The following is a 21204-nucleotide window of genomic DNA, read 5'->3' as shown; positions in this document are numbered from 1 at the left end:
GTAGGTGCTTTATGCACCTTTTAAAATATAAAAAGAACAAAAAATGACCAGCTTGATTAAAATATTGTTCATTAAAACTGATGAAGCAGTCATTATGCGCTGAAGCTCATTTAACCGTTATTAAGCAATTTCGTTGATTTTTATACTGCAAACTGTAGGCAAATAATGAACAGGGTAAAGCTTTTACCTTTTTTTTCTCTCAGCACAGGTCACATGGTATTTTTGTTTACTAGTAAGCTGTACACTATAATATCAATAGTTACAGAGACAATATGTTGAGTGTTGAAGTGTAGAGGTTTCCCACGATACGAATGTTCTTGAATGCTGTGCCCCGTTAGTCACACACCGCATGGATGAGTGAACTGGAGTCACAAAAGACAATTAATTTAGAGACATAATACAGATGATAATAGATATTTGCAAATGGCAGCTGTAATCCCCACACAAGCTAGGCATCATGACGCAGCTCTTTTGTAGAGGCTCGTTTTAAAGATGTATCCTACACCATGCCAAAAAAAAAAACCCCATCAACCAAGAAACAGAAACAATTTTTAAAAAGATCAAAAACCTGCACAAACGAAGGAAACTAGCTAGACATTGACCCCACGGCAACACGTGTCTCTGACTAAAAGTGGACACACCGAACATCGCTGCGCTTTGGAGAAAGTCTCAAACACGGTAACATCTTATACAATTCTTGCTGAAACCGTGAAGAACGATTAAAGTAGATAAAGAAGTTCAGGCAGCCGTTTATTTGGTACACTACATTTGTAACCGAAAAGACAGCCATATATTTATTTATTCCATAGTAGTCTGTATAGTCTACTAAAAACCAATAGCTTAAGAGACACGCCACGAGCGGAATGTAGGTGATAATAAAGACGAGGGCGACGATGGTCAGCATCTTGTTCAGCGCCACCTGTCGCTGTTGCACGTTGTTAGCGACACAACTTGTGTTTTCTCGCCACATCATCGCTGTCCTCAGTGTTTTGACTGTGACAATCGTTGCTACTGTCACGACAGTCAGAATGACAACTGGAAATACTGTTTCAAGAGTGACATTTCTAAACAAATACAGAAACAATTTGTTGTCGTCGTAAAATTTAGTGTTCAGAGGAAACCAATACGAACATTTCTCAGTCTGTATTTTTACACCACTGTGAGCGAATGGAAAAGTCAAGTAACATGCCTGTGTTAGCAAGAAACAGGAGACTATAAGTAAAGTCATCGTCTTGGTGCGCATAATGCTGGCAGCACGGTGTGGAAGCACGACACAAATACAAGTGTCTACAGCCACCACCATGTTGATAATAGAGGATGTCAGCGAGAAGCCGCGCGCAACACCAGTCAGCGCCTGTGAAACTTTGCAATAGTATTCTGTAGAAAGATAGGCATCGTAGAACCGGATTAATGAGGTTAGAGGAAATGTTGCAAACATTATTACAAACAATAAACTGTCAGCCAACGCCAGTGAGAAGAGACACACGTTCATCCGATCCCGAAGACCCTGTCGCCAGAAGAGAAGACAGTTGATGACGTTGGTGGGTACACCGACCAGGGTGACCAGAGTACCCAGACTGGCGTACACCACAGTCTCCACCTTCTGAGGGACATTCATGTCGGTAAAGTCCGGTGGACACATACTAAAGTTTGTAACCGCAGACATCGTTTCTTTCTCGAGTTTCGTCCGTGAGATGATAGGATGTTCCAACAGTAAGGACGTACTGTGAAAAGATGATCGGAATTCTATTTTAAATATTTACTTATATGTCATTTTTGCAGAAATGAAGGCTTTGTTATAATTATTTTGTCTCCAAACATCAGGTTTAAAAACAGTTAAGACAATGAGATGTTGAATCAATCACCCACTTCCACAAGTAACCTTTACGAAAGACAAAAGAAAACTACTTCAAAGGTGAAAAGTATCCAACTTAACTTTTGAAAGGAAGATGATTCATGATACATTAAGTAACCGGCACTTTCTTTGAGTCTCTGAACTTATAATCAAATTGTCAACCATACTGTCTACATGTAGCTATAACGAGTACATTGTCAGAATATCGTGAATTATTAACTTACGCCGAAGTCCTGAGAATGAAACATGGACACTGTTTCTCAAAGGAACAGACTCTCAGAATTAAGTTTACAGTACGATTCTCTGTTCCTTGTTTGTGACTAGAATATCATGCCAAGTAACCTTTAAGCACGTTCAATGCCAGTATTTATAGTGTTTTCGCACTAATAGAAATATTAAAACAAAAAGACATTTTAGTACTCTTCCGACGGAACAAAATTATTATTTTCTAAATTGTGTTCAATTAGAAAAATCGTGTAAATTAAAAGCGTTTTACAAGACGATGTAAGTAACTGAATACTGGTGAATGAAAATGTCAAAAGGAATGTCAGTAATGTCTGGAATGAAGATTGATTTAAGAAAGAAAATTCCTTTCTCACGTTTCATGAATTAATGAGACTAAAAATGTTATTTTCTCCTGAAAATTTCTTTCAAATTTGTGAATTTGTGTGTGTGTCGCGTTAAGGGCTGTATTTGTGCGTGTGTACTTGTGGCTCCGTATCTGGCACGCATACATAAATATATAAGGGAAAATGTGTGTGTGCATGTGTATCTGAGAGTGAGTGTCTAAGTGTCTGTGTGTGAGAGAATGAGTGTCTAAGAGATAGAGAGAGAGTGTGTGTGTTTGAGTGCGTGTGCCTGTGGCAGTGTGTGTTTGTGCATTACGCTAATCAATGCAATCACGAGAGGAACTTTAATTGCATGCTCTTTTAGTTTATCATTTAATGTGAAGAACAGTGAATTATTAGAGCTCACACGCAATGTTTTTATTTAACGGAAACGTGCAAACGGTCTGATTTTATTCTTGTAGCCTCGCCTTAGGCAACAGAAGGCAAGAAGGATGCTGGTCTCGCAGTGTTGCTGTTGTTCTTTACCAGCTTAGGAAACGTGCAAACATCCATGACGATAGTAGTCATAACAAATTTGTCATCAGTTCGTTCATCCCAGAGTGTAAGTGAACCCGTGACACCTCATCTTCGATGACTCACCCACAAACTGAATGAGGACACGGGGTGTGAAGTAGACAGAGTGCTAGGTATCATGAGACCAATGCCCACGAATGAAATTTTGACCGGTATTCATATACAGGTAGTCCTCGGGTTACGACGGTCTCGAGTTACGTCGTTTCGTGGTTACGACGCTCATTCCGACTTACGAGGTTTAGCGTCGTACACTGTTTATTACTGTTACAGCACTTACAGAACAGTATTTCATTATTAAACGGACTGTACTGCACAATTTTTTACTGTACTTATGTTTATTGATAATTATGTAGGGTACTGTGTTAGGATAGGTGTTTGGATAGGCTAAGTGTTTGCAGTACTGTACTGTTATTATGGTACAGTACTGTATGAATGTATGATCCGACTTACGTCGAAATTCGGTTTACGACGCCGCGTAAGAACAGATCAACGTCGTAAGTCGAGGACTACCTGTATATATAATTCTAACTTTACAATAAATAGTACTATCTGTGGTGCTTCGTTTTAAAGAGCTATTTTGAAAAAAAAATACTAAAAGTGAATTGAAAAAATATAGGTTTTGTTCTCTTGTAGTAAAACCAAAAAAGGCTTGGTGCAATCTTCATGGAACCCGACATTGGTTAATGGACACTATTACTGCTTGGGACAAGTTCATTGTACTTAAAATCCATTTTTAATTATGAAGAAACCAGCTGAATGTTTCTGGCATTGACAGAATCTTTGTATGTATAATAGTTATCCTTAAAGAATAACATTACTACGCATTTCCAAGCACACTTCCGCACGCATACACGCATGAAAAGAGAAAAACGCCCATAGGTGTAGTAAAACATTCTTCAGTCAATTTATTTTTTGTCTGAAAGACGAGCACACTTTTAATATGAACATCGAGATGGTGTCTGATGACACGCCTGTGAAGCTATTTTATAAATTGTGTCAAACTCTTCTCTTAGCTCGTCAATAAATGTCTTTGCTAAAGATGACATTGGACTGAAAGACCACGACCGAAAGTTTTTCAATATTTATCACTATTAATCTACAACAAAGACAACCATCTGCGATACACCGCTTTAAAAAGCATTTTTAAACATTTACGTGGTGTCATTTTTAAGAAATGAAGGTTTTGTTTTTCTTGTACTAAATTGAAACGATTGTAACTGTGTGTGACAGAAGAAGACCTGGAAGGTAAGTCAAAAGTTAAAAATTTATCAACAAACATATGTACACATGTGTACACATTTAATACAAACATATAGCCCCGAACAAACATAATTTTGGCTTAGAATATACATTTAAGTGTAAATATTACTATTTTCTTGTAGTTTTCGGTTGGTGGAGCACAAATCTATGTCGAGTTGAGTAACCGGCAACTGCCACAAACATCGCGCTTGATCAACTAAAACTTTGCCTACTTTCAAAGATAAAGTACCTGATTAGTTCACTCATTAAGCGGTTAAGGGGAAATACTCACAAATCCCAAATGTACCAGTAGTTCCCTCCCTTATGTATTCATTCATCAATACACAGCGCGATCGTTGTAGGACGTTACCCTAATTAGCAAAGCTTCACCCAAAGGATGGAAAACTCGAACTTCAGAAATGTACAATTCTTAAGCTGATTTTTTTCTTGCATTTGTCCAGTTCTAAATGCAATGAGTGATATTCTATTACAAATCACATAAAATTAAATTAATGGTCTTTGTTCCTCTTCCCTCTTATTAACGGTATTCTTTATTTTTTCTCGACTTTACAACAATTAGATGGTGATTCTAAAACTAAAGTGTCTATTCGGTAAAATTAACAGTGTTCACGTAATTAAATTCTACATTGCTTCGATCAGAGTCACAATCTCCCCAAATTCGAAGTGGTTTCGATAGTGACTAAGTCTGACTTCCCTTTCTTGTCGTGTTTGTGTTAATATCTAACACTACCATCGACCATATTTAATGGCATGAAATGAGAAGAGTCAAATGTGGTTATGGCAACACACCAAGAACTTTTAACTTAACTTTACAATAGACCGACAAGAAGAAAGAAGTCAGGCTGAAAGACAGGCACTTCACCGGAGGTGATCAAGGCCTGCTTTTAACTTTAACAAACTTAAAAATAACAGACAAACGTCTGAGAGGAAACAATGGTTGATGAAATGTGTCTGGTGCATTATGTTGCATTCTTCGTTGTTTAGTCTTAAGTTTAGACAACCTTTAATACCTGTATCTCTATTTCAACCGCGTTAGTTTTCAACGATCTCATAAAAACAATAATAATAAGAGGCAGTAGGCAAAGATGAGGATATAGTCATTTACCTTTGCACATTTACCATCGCAAATCCATCATTATCACAGTAAGAGGTGTGAGAGGCATATCTCCCTGAACGTGGGCTAAGTGCTATAGTCACTACCTTTTGTAGACGAACTGTAGAAGTTCTTTTATAAAGGTTTCTGAAGCGGTGCGTGTATTTATGGAATCTGTCTATTTATGCATCGCATAGTTTGCTTCATCTGTAAAAATAATTTCAAATGTAAACAGCCTCCAAATACTAAACGGTTCAAAAGTACGGAAAATTACAGTAAAACCTCTACATACGAGTTAAATCCAAGTTCGCATGTCAACAAACTGATATATTTTAAATAGATTTTCCTTTACGAAATAAAGAAAATAGGATTAGTGATTTCCGACCCTCCGACAACAACACAATTTACATATAAATATAAATGCAAGTAATGTATAAAAAATGTTAAAGGCACATTAAAGGAAACAGTATACATAATCAAATAATAAGGAATATGTTCTGTTTGACAATCTTACCTTGCAGGAGACAAAGACTGTCGACAACGGAGGTAGGCAGATGGTGGGAGAGGATGGAGGAAGCAGGAGCAGGCTGATGCTGAATAAATCAGCTAATGAGACAACACTATTTACACTGCTTTTAACTTGAAACACTTACATTGTTACTAGCAGTACCTTTTGTTTTTACTTTTTAAACCTTTTTATTCGTTTTCACTGTTCACAGCTTGTTAACCAAAACATAAACGGTACGACTTTGTTCAACACTTGTTTGTGGCTGTCATGGTTCACTCACCTTCTGCAATATCAGAGCAAGAGAGGCCAAGTCCTCTACACTTCAACATACAAACGACACGAGCTCGTATATCGAATTTCCTAAGCTTACAGTTTCCACGAATTGTTGGCTCGTATCTCGATTTACTCGAATATTGGTTCACTCGTATGTAGAGGTCTTACTATATTTCATCTTTGTCAACAGTGTCTCTCGCGGTTGTAATACTTTCTGTTTTTTAAGGGTTGTTTTTTTAAAGGGTACATAAATTTTCATTAAGGATTAATATATCCGTTGATATATAAAGTATCTCCATATTAAAGTGGCAATGCTGGAAAGGCTAGTTAGCTCAATTGTATTACGGCCTTAAATGTTTGTTAATGCTAATTTGCATTTGTTTATCAATCATGACAATAAACATTAAAATTCGTTGGAATTAGTTGTATTAACATCCAGTTCTCAACCCACTTTAAAAAAAAGCCGTTGTCTTTCAACGCTCTAAAGCAGTCTAAGATTAGTTTTAGTACACCGTGGTCAAATAAAACTCGCTAGGGTAGGATAAGTATTTGTGTCTGAATGATACAATTAATAAACACAATGAGAAAAGATAATAAATTATTTTAGTCGTACATAGTTTAGGAAACATTAGCTCTACATAGGTGCGTTATGAACCTTTTAAAATCAGAAAGAAACAAAAAATGACCAGCTTGATTAAACAGATTGTTGGGGCATTAAGCTGATGAAGGAGTCAGCATGCGCTGAAGCTCATTTGACCGTTAACAGCTTTTATTTATTTTCATACTGCAAAATAAAGGCAAATAATAAACAGGCTAAAGCTTTTACCTTTTTTTCTCAGCACAGGTCACATGGTATTCTTGTTTACTAGTAAGTTGTAAACTATGATATCAATAGTTACAGAGACAATAGGTTCAGTGTTGAAGTGTAGTTGTCTCCCACTATACGAATGTTCTTGGATGCTGTCCCCCGTTAGCCACACACCACATCAATGCGTGCACTGGAGTCGCGAAAGATAATAATACTGATGATAATAGATTTTAGCAAATGACAGCTTTAATCCTCAGACACGCCTTCCGGCAGGATGTCGTAGTTATTTTGTAGAAGCTCATTTTAAAGATGTATCCTACACCATGCAAAAAAGAAAGCCATAAAACAAGAAACAGAAACAAATTTAAAAACAAATAAAAACCTGGAAACTAGCTAGACATTGGCCCCCAAGTAACACTCGTCTCTGACGAAAAGTGGACAAACCTAACCTCACTGCGCTTTGGAGCAAGCCTCAAACATGGTAACATCTTATACAATTCTTGCTGAAACCGTGAAGAACGATTAAAGTAGATGAAGAAGTTCAGGCAGCCGTTGATTTGGTAAACTACATTTGTAACCGAAAAGAAAGCCATGTATTTATCTGTTTCATAATAGTCTAAAAGGGTGTCTATGACAAACCAATAGCTTAAGAGACACGCCACGAGCGGAATGTAGGTGATAATAAAGACGACGGCGACGATGGTCAGCATCTTGTTCAGCGCCACCTGTCGCTTTTGCACGTTGTCAGCGACACAACTTGTGTTTTCTCGCCACGTCATCGCTGTCCTCAGTGTCTTGACTGTGACAATCGTTGCTACTGTCACGACAGTTAAAATAACAACTGGAAATACTGTTTCAAGAGTGACATTTCTAAACAAATACAGAAAAAATCTGTTGTCGTCGTAAAATTTAGTGTAGAAAGGATACCAAAACGAACAGTTCTGAGCATGTATTTTCGCACCCGTGTAAGAAAATGGAAATGGCAAGTAACAGGCCTGTGTTAGCAAGAAACACGAGACTATCAGCGACGCCATTGTCTTGGTGCGCATAATGCTGGCAGCACGGTGTGGAAGCACGACACAAATACAAGTGTCTACAGCCACCACCATGTGGATACAACCGGATGTCAGTGAGAAGCCGCGCGCAACACCAGTCAGCGCCAATGTAACTTTACAAAAGTATTCTGCAGAAAGATAAACATCATGCAACCGAATTAATGAGATCAGAGGAAATGATAGAAACATTGCAATAAAAGATAAACCGTGAGCCAACGCCAGTGAGAAGAGACACACGTTCATCCGATCCCGAAGACCCTCGCGCCAGAACAGAAGACAGTTGATGACGTTGGTGGGTACACCGACCACGGTGGCCAGAGTCCCCAGACAGGCGTACACCACAGTCTCCACCTTCTGAGGGACATTCATGTTAGGAAATTCCGGTATACACAAACTAAAGTTTGTAATTGCAGACATCGTTTCTTTTTTGAGTTTCTTCCCTGAGAATTCAGGATGTTCCAACAGCGAGGACGTACTGTGAAAAGATGATTGGAATTTCTTTTTACAATACTTACTTATAGGTCACTTTAGCTGAAATAAAGGATTTGTTATAATTATTTATCCTGTTTTAAATACAGTTACGACAATGAAATGTGGTCAATCACCCACTTCAACAAATATTCTTTACGAAAGAGTTATAAGAAAACAATTTCGAAGCTGACAAGTGTCCGACCTAACGTTTGAAAGTAAGATCATAGATAATCGAGTAAACTGCACTTTCTTGGAGACTCTTGACTTATAATCAAAAGCCGAAAGCACTCTTTACATGTAGCTGTCACAAAATGTATCGTTAATAAAATCATTCACGCGAAAGTCCTGAGAACAAAACATGGAAACTGTTTCTCAAAGGAACAGACAGTCAGAATGAAGTCTACAGAACGATTGTCTGTTCCTTGTTTGTGACTAGAACGGAAGCTTCGAGCACGTTCAATGCCAGTATTTATACTGTTTTCGCAGCGGTAGAGACATTATAACAAAGGGACATTTTAGTACTCCCCTGACAAGATAAAATTATAATTTTCTAAATTGTGTTCAATTAGAAAAATCGTGTAAATTAAAAGCGTTTTACAAGACGATGTAAGTAACTGAATGAAAATGTCAAAAGGAATGTCAGTAATGTCTGGAATGCAGATTGAGTTAAGAAAGAAAATTCCTTTCTCACGTTTCATGAATTAATAAGACTAAAAAGGTTATTTTCTCCTGAAAATTTCTTTCAGGTTTGAGTATTTGTGTGAGCGTCGCGTTCTAGACCGTGTTCGTGCGTGTGTATTTTTGCTTCCGTATCTGGCACGCATATATATATATGATAAAATATGTGTGTGTCTTTTAGAGTGTGTGTCTGAGAGTGACTGTCTAAGAGAGAGAGTGTGTCTGTGAATGATTTTCTAAAAGTGTGTATATGTGAGAATGAATTTCTAAGAGAAAGTGTGTGTGTGCGTGTGCGTGCATGTGTATCTGAAAGTGACTGTTTGAGAATGTGTGAGAATGAGTGTCTAAGAGAATGTGTGTGTGTGTGTTCGAGCGCGTGTGTCTGTGGCGGTGCGTGTTCGTGCATTACGCTAATCAATGCAATCATGAAAGGAACTTTAATTGCATGCTCTGTTCTTAAACATTTAACGTGGAGAATAGTAAATTATTAGAGCTCACACGCAATGCTTTTATTTAACGGAAACGTGCAAACGGTCTGATTTTATTCTTGTAGCCTCGCCTGAGGCAACAGAAGGGAAGATGGATGCTGGTCTCGTAGAGTTGTTCTTTACCGACTTGGGAAACGTGCAAACATCCATGACAATAGTAGTCATAACAAATTTGTCATCAGTTAGTTCATCCCAGAGTGTAAGTGAATCCGTGACACATCATCTTGGACAACTCGACCGTAAACTGAATGAGGACACGGGGTGTGAAGTAGACAGAGTGCTAGGTACCCGAGTGACTACCCGGACAAACAAGATTCAGATACACACAGCGGAGACAGTACAACAATCATTCACTTTGTTATTAGTGATGACGATGGTTTCTTGTAGGTACTCTAATGTACTCAGCTTTCTTAAAGTTTACACTGTTTAAATTCCTATTTTCCATCCTTCTCTAAGTAAGTTGAACAAAAGCCTCAGATGTTGAAGATGCGGTCATTTCCCTCAGCCCTCGACCTTCAGTATGTATTTGTCTTGTGTTTGTGTTGTGATGTCAAAATGCTTACAGCGAGTGTAATCAGTGATTTTCTCCGAAAACTCTGGTCTAATGGGTGGAGACAAAGCGAGCTAAGTGCAAATCCACAGCCGACAGAAACAAACCTGAGATCACTGCCCCAGGGTATGTGGTCATCCACATCAGTATACCCCATAATGAAAAAAAAACTACTTAAAGTTACGCACAGTCACACACACACACACATACAGAACAAAGTCACAACAGTATATTCAAACATGTTTATATCATTATCTCTTAAAAATGAATTTCTTTCAGGAAGACGAGATGGCAGACTGTTCCCTGGGCTTGTCAATAAATGTCTCTTTTATGGACACAACTCTTTCTTAGAGGTCCAGTATGCCGTGTGTCAGACTTTTTCTGTTTCTTTGTCTTCTCATACTCTTATGAACAGAGGCATAACATACTTCATACCAAACTCACATATGCCAGCACACGAGTTCAAAAAGCATGGAACATTACAGCCACCTCGCCATCCAAGAGTTTTTCTTAGACATTTCAAATACGCCCTAGACTGAGTCCCCGACGAGTGTCTCCAACAGGCAGGTAGTAGACAAAGAACATTTACACTTACTTTCAGCTCAGTCTGATCCACGGCAACACACACACACACACACACCCATATAGATATATACACACACAGTAAACCAAGAATGATCTCCTTTGAAGGAAACAACTACCACAGACAACATGGTGGTGCCAGTGCGCTTTTCTCTGCTGATCGACCGATTGTCTCATCACGAACTGGTTGGGTGATTGGATGTTTAGGGTTCCGCATTTATCTATAGTCCGTGGGGGTGAGTAAAGTCAAAAATAAAGAACTGAATTTTAGTTGTATATCACAGAAGTATATAAAAAGTGCAAGGCTTAAAACATTGTTGCTAATAGAGCGTTAACATTGAAATCACTGCATCACGTGCAGATGTGAGACAAATTGTATTAATTGTACTTTTTGGTTCTCTCGTGGTCATTTTCGTAAGTCACAGCTAAACATTCTCTTCAGCTGCTGACGGAATCGCAAGGAGCGGTGGTAATAAATAAACAAGTTTAAACAGCTATTAAACTGAGAAAACACAGATATTGCCGAACACACTGTCATAAACACATCCTGTGTTTGAGGATCTTGTAGGAGGGGCATGACATACCACATGCTCACCTGCAACACCAACGACGGCGTCGAGACGACAACATAGACACAGGCGACGATAGACAACATCTTGGTCAGCGCCACTTGTCGGGTTTGCAGGTTATTAGACACAGAACTTATATTCTGTCGCCATGTTATGGCCGATGTAAGTGTTTTTACTGTGACAGCCGTTACCACTGATACAACTGTAACATTAACGAACGGCACGACTGTTTCAAGCGTGATGAAGTAAAACAAATATACAAATAATTTGTTTGTTTCGTGAAATTTACTAATAACAAGAGTCCAATGAGTCCCTTGTCCACTGCCTATTTGCAAAGCAGTAAAAGACAATGGATAGATGATGTACAAGACCTGCATGAGCAAAAAGCTAAACACGATCAGTGACGCCATCGTCTTGGTGCGCATAATGCTAGCAGCGCGGTGTGGAAACACAACACAAACACACGTGTCTACAGCCACCGCCATGTTGATACAACCTGATGTCCGAGCAAATGCACGTGCTACACCTACCACAGTTGCCAAAGTGTGAGCCTTGTATTCTTCATAAAGAGCATTGTCGTAAAAACGGAGGAACGACGGTAGGCTGAAGGCTGGCAATGTCACAGCAAAATAACAACAGTCCGCCAGCGCCAGCGAGAAGAGACTCAGGTTCATTCGATCTCCAAGTCCTTGGCGCAAGAACACCAGACAGTTGATGGCGTTTGTGGTCATGCCCATCAAACATTTGAAAGTTCCTACACCTCCATCAAACACCACCTCTACCACCAGACGTGTGATCATCATTGTATCATCATTGGTGGAGTTTGTGGAGACACACTGGTAGTCACTTGTGGTGGAGTGGTTAATGCAAGACATCGTGTTGGGCAACAGTTGTCTACGACACAGTTGGCATAGCAAGGTGAGCATCTCTTCAAAAGAGAAGGAATATAGTACATACGAGTTATCAGGTTAATTCGAAATAAAAACAAATGGAAGAATCTAATCTCCGCATTCAAGGATACTAATAATTTCTGGTTTAAGTAGCCTAAATGTGGAATAACCACAGGACACACAGCCTGATCCCTTTCTCTTGACTTACAAGTGTTTTTACAAATAATTTTAAACACGAAAAAGCGAACTTTCTTATTATTTTTGTAGTTTGTTTACTCTATTTTATTAGCCTGCGTGTGTGTGTGTGTGTCTGTGTGTGTAGCATGCCTGTGTGCAGACACGTATTTTGTATGCCTGTATGCTAGGAATACAAATATAATTTACCGATATGTCTCTATGACATTTCAGATGATTTGTTTTAAGGAAACAACTAGGTACGTGCGTGTCTTTGCTTTTTAACTGGAGTGCTTACTAGTGCCTCAGACCCCGCTGAAAATAAAATGTGCAAATAGGAATTAAAGACAGTATTTACTAGTGTTTACTATACATTAATAGGACGTGCGTGTTTATTTTATTTTTTCCCCATCTTTCTACCTGTTTGCTTGTTAGGAACAGAGGGTTGTTGCCCCTGTCTGGTGTTAGTCAAGGATTATTGCCCTTATCAGTGTTTGCTGCGTCGTAGTTTCGCGTCAGAACCCGACGTCATATTATGACGCAATATTTGATTGTATGGAAAGTAAAAATTTTTTGGAAGACAGCAGACGACTGGGAGAAGTGGCGAGAGGCGGACGGAATGTGTGGAGTGTTCGCTTTGGATCTTGTGTGTTGATCCCAGAGAATATATTCGTGGTCGTCGACTAGGTGTCTGCCAAGTCAGTACTTACCCCTATTAAGAACCAGAACGTGTGAGTGGTTCCTCTAAGAGTTTTGTTCGTGGACATCGTCAAGTGTTGCCAAGACTGCACTTTTAATTTCTGGACCAGGGAAATGGAGGATTTTACCAGGACGTTTTATTTTTGGTTTCTCAGACAATCACTTCAGGCAGTGCGGTGTGAGTAACTAAGACTTTAGCGAACTATTCGAAAAACAATCGTCTACTTTCATTTACAGGCCGCGGCGTGAAAGACATGCAGACTGTATACATAGTTCGCAGTAGTGTGTGTATGTGTGTTTAATGTTGAGTTATATATAAATATTCATTGCCCACGACAAATCCATGTGATTTATGATTGAAAGAACACGTGTGGGAACGTGTGTATACAGTGAGTGCGAGTAGTGTGAAATTGAGAATTGAACACGTACCTGACATTGCCAAGCTAGGCAGGATTGATGACACTCCTCCATTGTTTTCATCATGACAAAAGAGTCAGTTCTCCGTGTACCTCATCGTCTACCCGGATGATCAGATCAGTTGATTGCTACTGGTGATACCTGCTGGTGTTTGTTACAAGCCTCTCTTTTGTCTGTATTATACTCCTCTACACTTTACGTGTTGTTGTATTGGTAGAGAGCGGCTACACAGCAACGATCGTCCTGATTCTTTTATATACATCACTTGTTTGTGTGTGTGTGTGTGTTGCTACTGCGTATCTGTATGTGTACTGAGTGCTTGATGCGAAAGTGTTACACATTTTAAACGCACAATTTACTATTATAATGTTATCAACTAATACTTACACTCTGTGTTCTCCCATATATGTTTTAATACGTATATGTACTTGTTACATGATTCTTTCATTTCAACAACACATGCATTGTGATCCGACAAAAGTTAACTAGTGGTCTATAATAATAAATAGCTTATTTGTTTCCACTCTTACTTACCTACTCTACAAGCTACACATTAGTAACTGTTTATAGCACAGGACAGGCGTTAGCTGCTCGTGACAGCTGTTCAGGCTTCGACTATACAAAGGTTAACAGGTGCTTTTAGTAGATTTTGATAATATACAGATATTTCGTATAGGGCAAGCAACTACAGCTAGTAAAAGAACAAAAATATCGAAGGCTAATATCCTTTAATCTGTTTAACACATTCTTCTAGCTGTAAGTAAAATTTTCGGTCATCTTCATTCGGTCCGTATGTACTATCAATTAAAAACTTCTGCTCTAATGTTTTTATCACATAATTCCCTTCATTATCGCTGTATTTTTTTTATTTTGAGAATTCAAAGTTATTGTTTAATATAATTAATACCCCCCAGGAAGTATATAAGACCTTTTTACAAAACTTTCAAAATAATCTCAAACCGTTGCTTATCAAATGCAAAGCTCCTAGGGACTGTCAATGAAACAAATTAAACTAATTTCCTATTATTTATAGGTGTCTAAGAAAAGCATGTTTTCTCTAGCCATACCAGTTTATTAGTGTATTACAGCAAAGTTTGAGCAGCAGACAAGAAACCATCAGGTTCCGATCATGTTCCACTGTTCCTAGGCGGGGCGTGGGTGAACATGATGGACAGTTCTTGACGGAATCGGGAGGAGCGATAGTAGTAGATAAAAAAATTGAAACAGCCGTTGATTTGAGAAAAGGCATATATTACATAAACAATTGTTGTAAACTGAACTGAGGCTGTAGGATCGGCGACTAAGGGCTTGAAAAACACCCAGGTTACTTGAAAGGCAACACACGGCACCTTAACAGCAATAAAGACGCAAGCAACGATCGTCAGCATCTTCATCAGCGCCACCTGTCGGGTCTGAAGGATGTCAGTGGCATGACTTGTATTTTCTCGCCAAGCTATGGCTGATTTCAGTCTTCTGACTGTCATAATCGTTGCCACCAATACAACTGTCAGATTGAGAATTGGAATTAATGATTCAAGTATGATGCTTTGTAACAAATACACAAATAATTTATTCTGCTCGTAAAATTCAGTGTGCACAGTTATCCACTGTCCTTTCTCACCTGTGGATCTGTAAGAAGAAGTAAACGAAAATACACCAATAAGACAGGCGACCTGAATGAGAAGAAAACACGAGACTATCAGTGCCGCCATTGTCTTGGTGCGCATGATGCTGGCAGCACGGTGTGGACGCACGACACACACACAGGTGTCCACAGCAATCACCATGTTGATACAACCGGATGTCAGAGCAAATCCACGAAAAACACTCAGCAAAGATGTTATGGCTTTTACTGAATATTCTTCAGAAAGATGAGGGTCGTATAAATGGATGAAAGCAGGTACAACATACTCGACCAACACGATGGTAAAGTAAGAGCAGTCCACCAGTGCCAGCGAGAACAGACACATCGTCATGCGATCTCGTAGACCCTGTCGCCAGAACACAAGACAGTTGAGGATGTTGGTTGGTATGGCAACCAGGCATTGAAGACCTCCTGCTATTGCTAGAAACACGTTTTGTGCTAAAACTTGGATGTTTTGACGAGAACAATTTCTCGTAGAGTTGTTGGCAAGAAAATCGTCGGTACATAAAATTGAAGTTTCCATAACGGAGGTCTTTTTAGTTTTTCACTAAGCAGAAGAAAAACTTTTTTGTACTCTCAGAAGTTGTGTATCACAAGGGAAAGAATTCTAGTTCTCCTTTTCACTAATAGCACGGCGTAAGAAAATTTTAATTTGACTGCCGGTAATATCGCCATTAAGTGAATTAAACAATTTAGACGCTTTTTTCCATTATCAATTTCTCAGGCAAAATTAACAGTAAACATCTCGCTTTTTATTGACGAAAATGAACATACGTGTTATGAAAGTTCCTGTGGTATTGTAGACGGGCTTTCCACAGTAGAGAAGTAGATGATGGCTCTAGTTTAATGTACTTGCCATTGATATGTTGTATCAGTACACTGTAGGGACACGTTTTCAAGACATGTATAAACCACATCCTCAAAACATGAAGCACAAGTCCATATCTTTACAAAGGGTTGTGGGGTTGTTTTGACCCACAAATTCACTTGTGTTCGGTATCCCGTACGTTCACAAATAGGATATGATATTGAAATATCAGTCACATCAACATTAGTAAACTTGTTTTTCTCATCCCAGGCAGCCTTACACTGCCTCACTGCAAAGTTCTTTTGATTTTATACAAGTTTCCATTAGCATATTAAATTAACTGTTGTTTGAAATCTCCAGGCTGGAAAGTCATTAACGTGTCATACCCGTCCATTAAAACAAGTTTGATTCATTCAAAACTAACTTTATAAAAGAGTACTTTACAAGCTAGCTGCGATGTCAGACATGCCCAGGTACATGATAATCCGTTTAGTCAACATAGTTACCTGGTTGCTAAAGTTACCTGACTGCTAATTCAATGCAAACCTTGTTTGCTGTTTGCTCGAAATCGGAAGGTTGGTTGTGTCCGATTTTACCAAGTTAATAGCTTTGTGAAATGATGTGTGTGCATGCGTGGCTGACTGTGAGCTCATATCTCCCCCACAGCAATGTGTTTGTACCTCCGAAACTGATTTGAAATCCCTATGTAGTAGTCAGAGTGAACACCATGTCCTGTATCAACAAATTATTGTCAGTCATTGCAGTATCAAACTAAAGGTAAGTAAGGTCTTGCTGTTTGCTTTTTTCTTTCTCTTAACCAGCATAACAGAGTTTTTTTTTAAACAAATTCTTGTGTGCGAGGAGAAGGAATATCACAAACAACAGATAAACAAATCGTTTTATGAGATAATTTACAGGGAGCAACATTGAACCTACGTCTTGTAGGTCCCATAAATTTTTTAAAAGCGTGGAAAGTAGTCAAAGTTTAAAGACAAAAAAGTCAGAGAATAAATTCCAAATGTTAAGACCAGCAAATGGAGAGACGATGGAATTTATTTTAGTTTATTTGTAGAACAATGTTGAGTGCAGCATTAGCATTAACTTGACAAATACCCAAGAGAGGACTGGGAGCAAGCATTGAGAACTGTGTAAACACTGTGTGTAAACAATGTACACGCGGCTAATGTGCCTCTCCCATGGGATTGTTGCTGCGTTGGTTGACTTCACTTTAGATGAATCTAACGATGAATCGATGATCACGTAGATGATTTGCCTAAAAAATTGAATAATGAGCAACAATGCTGCTCCTGTTTGTAAAACTAAATTCCAATAAACAAAACAAATATTCTCACCAGGCTTATGGATAATTATTTCTCTGTACCTCAGCCTGCACTTGGCGCACTTATCTCTCTCCTGTACTCTGAGCCTGGAGTCGCCCCAACTCAACTAACCTGTCTACTTGTCGCGACAAAATTTTCAAGTAATGGCTTAAATAAACACAAACACTACAGGGATGTTACTAGTGTGAGACACAGGCGAACACATGGGCACACGTATAAACACACCAACGCACGTCTGCACAGACACCCATACACTTACAAACATTCATCTATATAGACGAAGCTGCTGTCAGTGTAGGAAGCATCCGTCCATTACTTAAATTTTGAGGCTGAAAGCAAACAATGATAATTGTCTCCATCTTACACACAATCAAACGCACTGCAAACAACGGGCTGAACAAGCTTTACATTTTCCTGCAACTGTATTTTATTTTCCTTTTCTTTGCTTCCAACTTTGTAATTTTTTTAAAAAAGAAGAAAAATTGACATAAAATGTTTTTATCAAAATTAACAGGAAAGTAGTGCTCTCATTAGGAATATTATTTTTACCATACGTGACTGTAAGCTAGTTTTGAACGGTAAAAAATAAGTGGAATTGAAAAAATACAATGTGCGTACTTTTAACGTATGATTATCTTCTTTGATTTATTTTGCATCTAGTTCAAAAGGTATTTTAAGACATTATAAGAATAATTCAAAATGTGTTTGTAGACTTTTCAGTAAAAGAAAAATCATTTTTAAAAAGGCGTTTATAAAGAAAACTGTTGGAGGTCACTTTTTACATCTTTTACTTGCTACAATCGCTGATCTATAACAAAAAGAAACAAACCAAAACCAATCGGCGTGTGTGTGTGTGTGTGTGTGTGTGTGTGTGTCTGTGCACATTTACTGCTGAATGTTTGCATACAGACTACATCAAGAAGCTGCAAACCTGGCCAGAAGTAATTATTATGGCAGGTCCTGAATATGTCAATACCGCTCTTTTCTTTGTCTTAATGAAATTATTTTTTGTTTACTTGTGGTAAAAAATTTAACCACTTCGTCATCTGTTAAAAGTTTTTCTCCCGTAAAGACTTGTGTTCAACAGTCTTTTTTATTGGTTATCGTATTTTTTCTGCTGGTGATTAAAATTAGTCTAGAATAAAGGACGACAGATAATACTAACCATTATCTCATTTATAACCTATGGCTTCCTGATAAGCATTTCGTTTCATCTTTACTTTTAGTAAGAGTTCAAGCTGCTAGCAGTCGTTAGCCTGTTTCCAAAGTCTTTTTTTGAATGAATATCACCAAACATAATGTCTTCCACACTAAACTTCAGTGCGCGTGGATACGAACCTCCCTCTACCGACTTGAGTGTTCAGTCCAGCAGGTACACCCGGGAAATGGTGGAAACCGTATTTTACGCAGGTGTTGGCACTTTAAAATGTTTGCTTGGGGTGTCGACCAACGGTGTCAACTGTCTGGTGTTTTGTCGTCAGGGTCTTCAGGATCGCATGAACGTGTGTCTGTTCTCCCTGGCACTGGTTGACTTCTTGTATTTTATGATCATATTTCTATTATTTCCTCTCGCAACTTTTATCCGTTTTTGCGACATTTTTCTGTACGAAGAGTACTATGCCAAAATGACAGTAGCTTTAGTAGGTGTGGCAAATGGATTTTCGCTGACATCTGGATGTATCACTATGGCAATAGCTATTGACACGTGTGTCTGTGTGGTATTTCCACACCGTGCTGCAAGCATTATGCGCACCAAAACAATGACGTCACTCTTAATCTTTAGTTTCTTGTTCATACAGGTGTGCTATGTTATTTTTCCACTTTCTTATACTTATCTTAAAATTACCGTAGCAAACCGAACGCAGTGGGTTATTCGCCCTACTTCGCTTCACGAAGCCAACAAATTAGTTTTTTATTTATTCCAAAATATCGCCCTGGAAATGGCAATCCCATTTATTAATGTAGCAATCATATCAGTATCAACAATTCTCACAGTAAAGAGACTGAAGTCAGGTATCAAGTGGCGACAAACCACAAGTAATATCACAAACAACCTCATTGGCCAGCAGGTGGCGCTGATCAACATGCTGACGACGGTGGCCTGCGTCTATGTCGCCATCATGTTGCCGTGTATAATATTCCAGATCAGCTTGTGGTTTACCATTCGTACCTCTGCAAATCGAAGCGTTCAAAATCATGTTTTGGCAGCTTCTGCAGTAATTTTAATGTTTTCTCACATCAACAGCTGCCTCAACTTTTTCATCTACTATCGTCGCTCATCACGATTCCGTCGAGATCTTCACAACTGTTTATCCGAGTAATGTTGAAATACATCGCAATGTCTTGGACATGAAGACAACCAAAGACCTCGTAAATAATGCTTGACTACCATTGTTCATTAGTGCTGTTTCTCTCGACTACATCGAGCTTTTGTTTTCATCTCATTGCAGTTTAGAGTCTTAAATATTGGTGAAAACCAGTGATTTCCAGTCCTTGAACATGAGGGGAGATGATACTTTTGTGAGAAACACTCACGGTAATTTAAATGCTAGAGTCACAATCCACAATGATGTTTTAGGAAATCTTCAAAAGGTTGTAGAAAGACCTTTACCATGTTGTTTGCTTAGTGCTACAAGGTTTTGGTATTTAACAAAACCACCTTAGTTGCTGTATTAAATGCCACTGTTGAAGTAAGTGCAAACTAAACGTTCGAAAATTGATATTTTCTTAATTGCCTGCATGTGACTTACACAGATTAAATTTTATGAATTTTGTAATTTTTGCATCTTATTGTCAAACGGAATTTTTAGGAAATGCGTTATTCTTAATATACTTCCATTATGACATTGTGGTGGAAAAAAGTTTTGCTACCCTTGAGACAGGCCGGGTACATGGTAGATGCCGCTAACATCGTCAGTACCCAGAGGTAATGTCGGGTCTACAACTTTTATTTATAAGCTTGTTTCTTCACAAAACAACTCCACAACCATTATAACTGTATAGAGTCCATTCCTAGAGACAAAAAATCGTCTACACTTACAGGATATATTACCTGTTCGATGCAGTTTAATAACTCAGCCATGAGAAGTGTGCTCATTTATATCACTCCTGAAAATGAGACTATATGTATAATTAGAAATACTTGAGACACATATGGTGAAAAAATATAATGACAGCGTAACTAGAAAATTTAATGCGAACATTAGAAGTCAGTTCAAAAGAAAACTTCAGGCGTCCAAAAGGTTTAGAGTAATGGACTCACTGCTTTTTATATACTTGTTTGCAACGAAAACTCGAGAAAAAATTGTACTTGCAAAGACTTAGTGTACAGGTGCTTAGACACAGAGTATGAAGCAGTCAGTCTTAGAGAGAATCAAGCACAAACACCTGCTGACAGACGTGTTGACAACGGTCGGTGGCAGACGGTCTGCATGACGTCACGTGACGGGTAGTCAGCAACATTTCAACAACAAGACCCCCACCCGAGTCACTTGTGAGGCGTGGTTACAGTTAGTCACTACTCAGAAGATGTGGGCTTTCTCTGTGCTTACGTTGGCTTATTATTACGAAAGGTTCTGGGTGTGTAATGTGTGTACGAAGTTGAAGAACTCTGCACGGCAGAACACTTCATGTCACTGCGACAGTCCACACGGGGCACGTGATCAACAGTCGACTCATCTTCATCATTTTTCAACGCAAGGAAAATTTAGCCAGGCAAACAAAGACTGTGTCAACGTTTGGATAAGAGCCTGGCGCCAGTCAGTGACCATGGAAGTGAGGTGACGAGAACTCGGGTACCTGTGAGATGTACACGTTGCTCGCCAAGGCCGGCAGGCGGAGAAGAAGGTCTGTGTATCGGAGGTTTGTTAATAAGCTGAGCTCAAAGAGATCAATGATGT

This window comes from Pomacea canaliculata, linkage group LG6, assembly GCF_003073045.1.
Source record: "Pomacea canaliculata isolate SZHN2017 linkage group LG6, ASM307304v1, whole genome shotgun sequence".
NCBI lineage: Eukaryota > Metazoa > Mollusca > Gastropoda > Architaenioglossa > Ampullariidae > Pomacea > Pomacea canaliculata.
Note: the sequence above shows the minus strand (reverse complement) of the source record.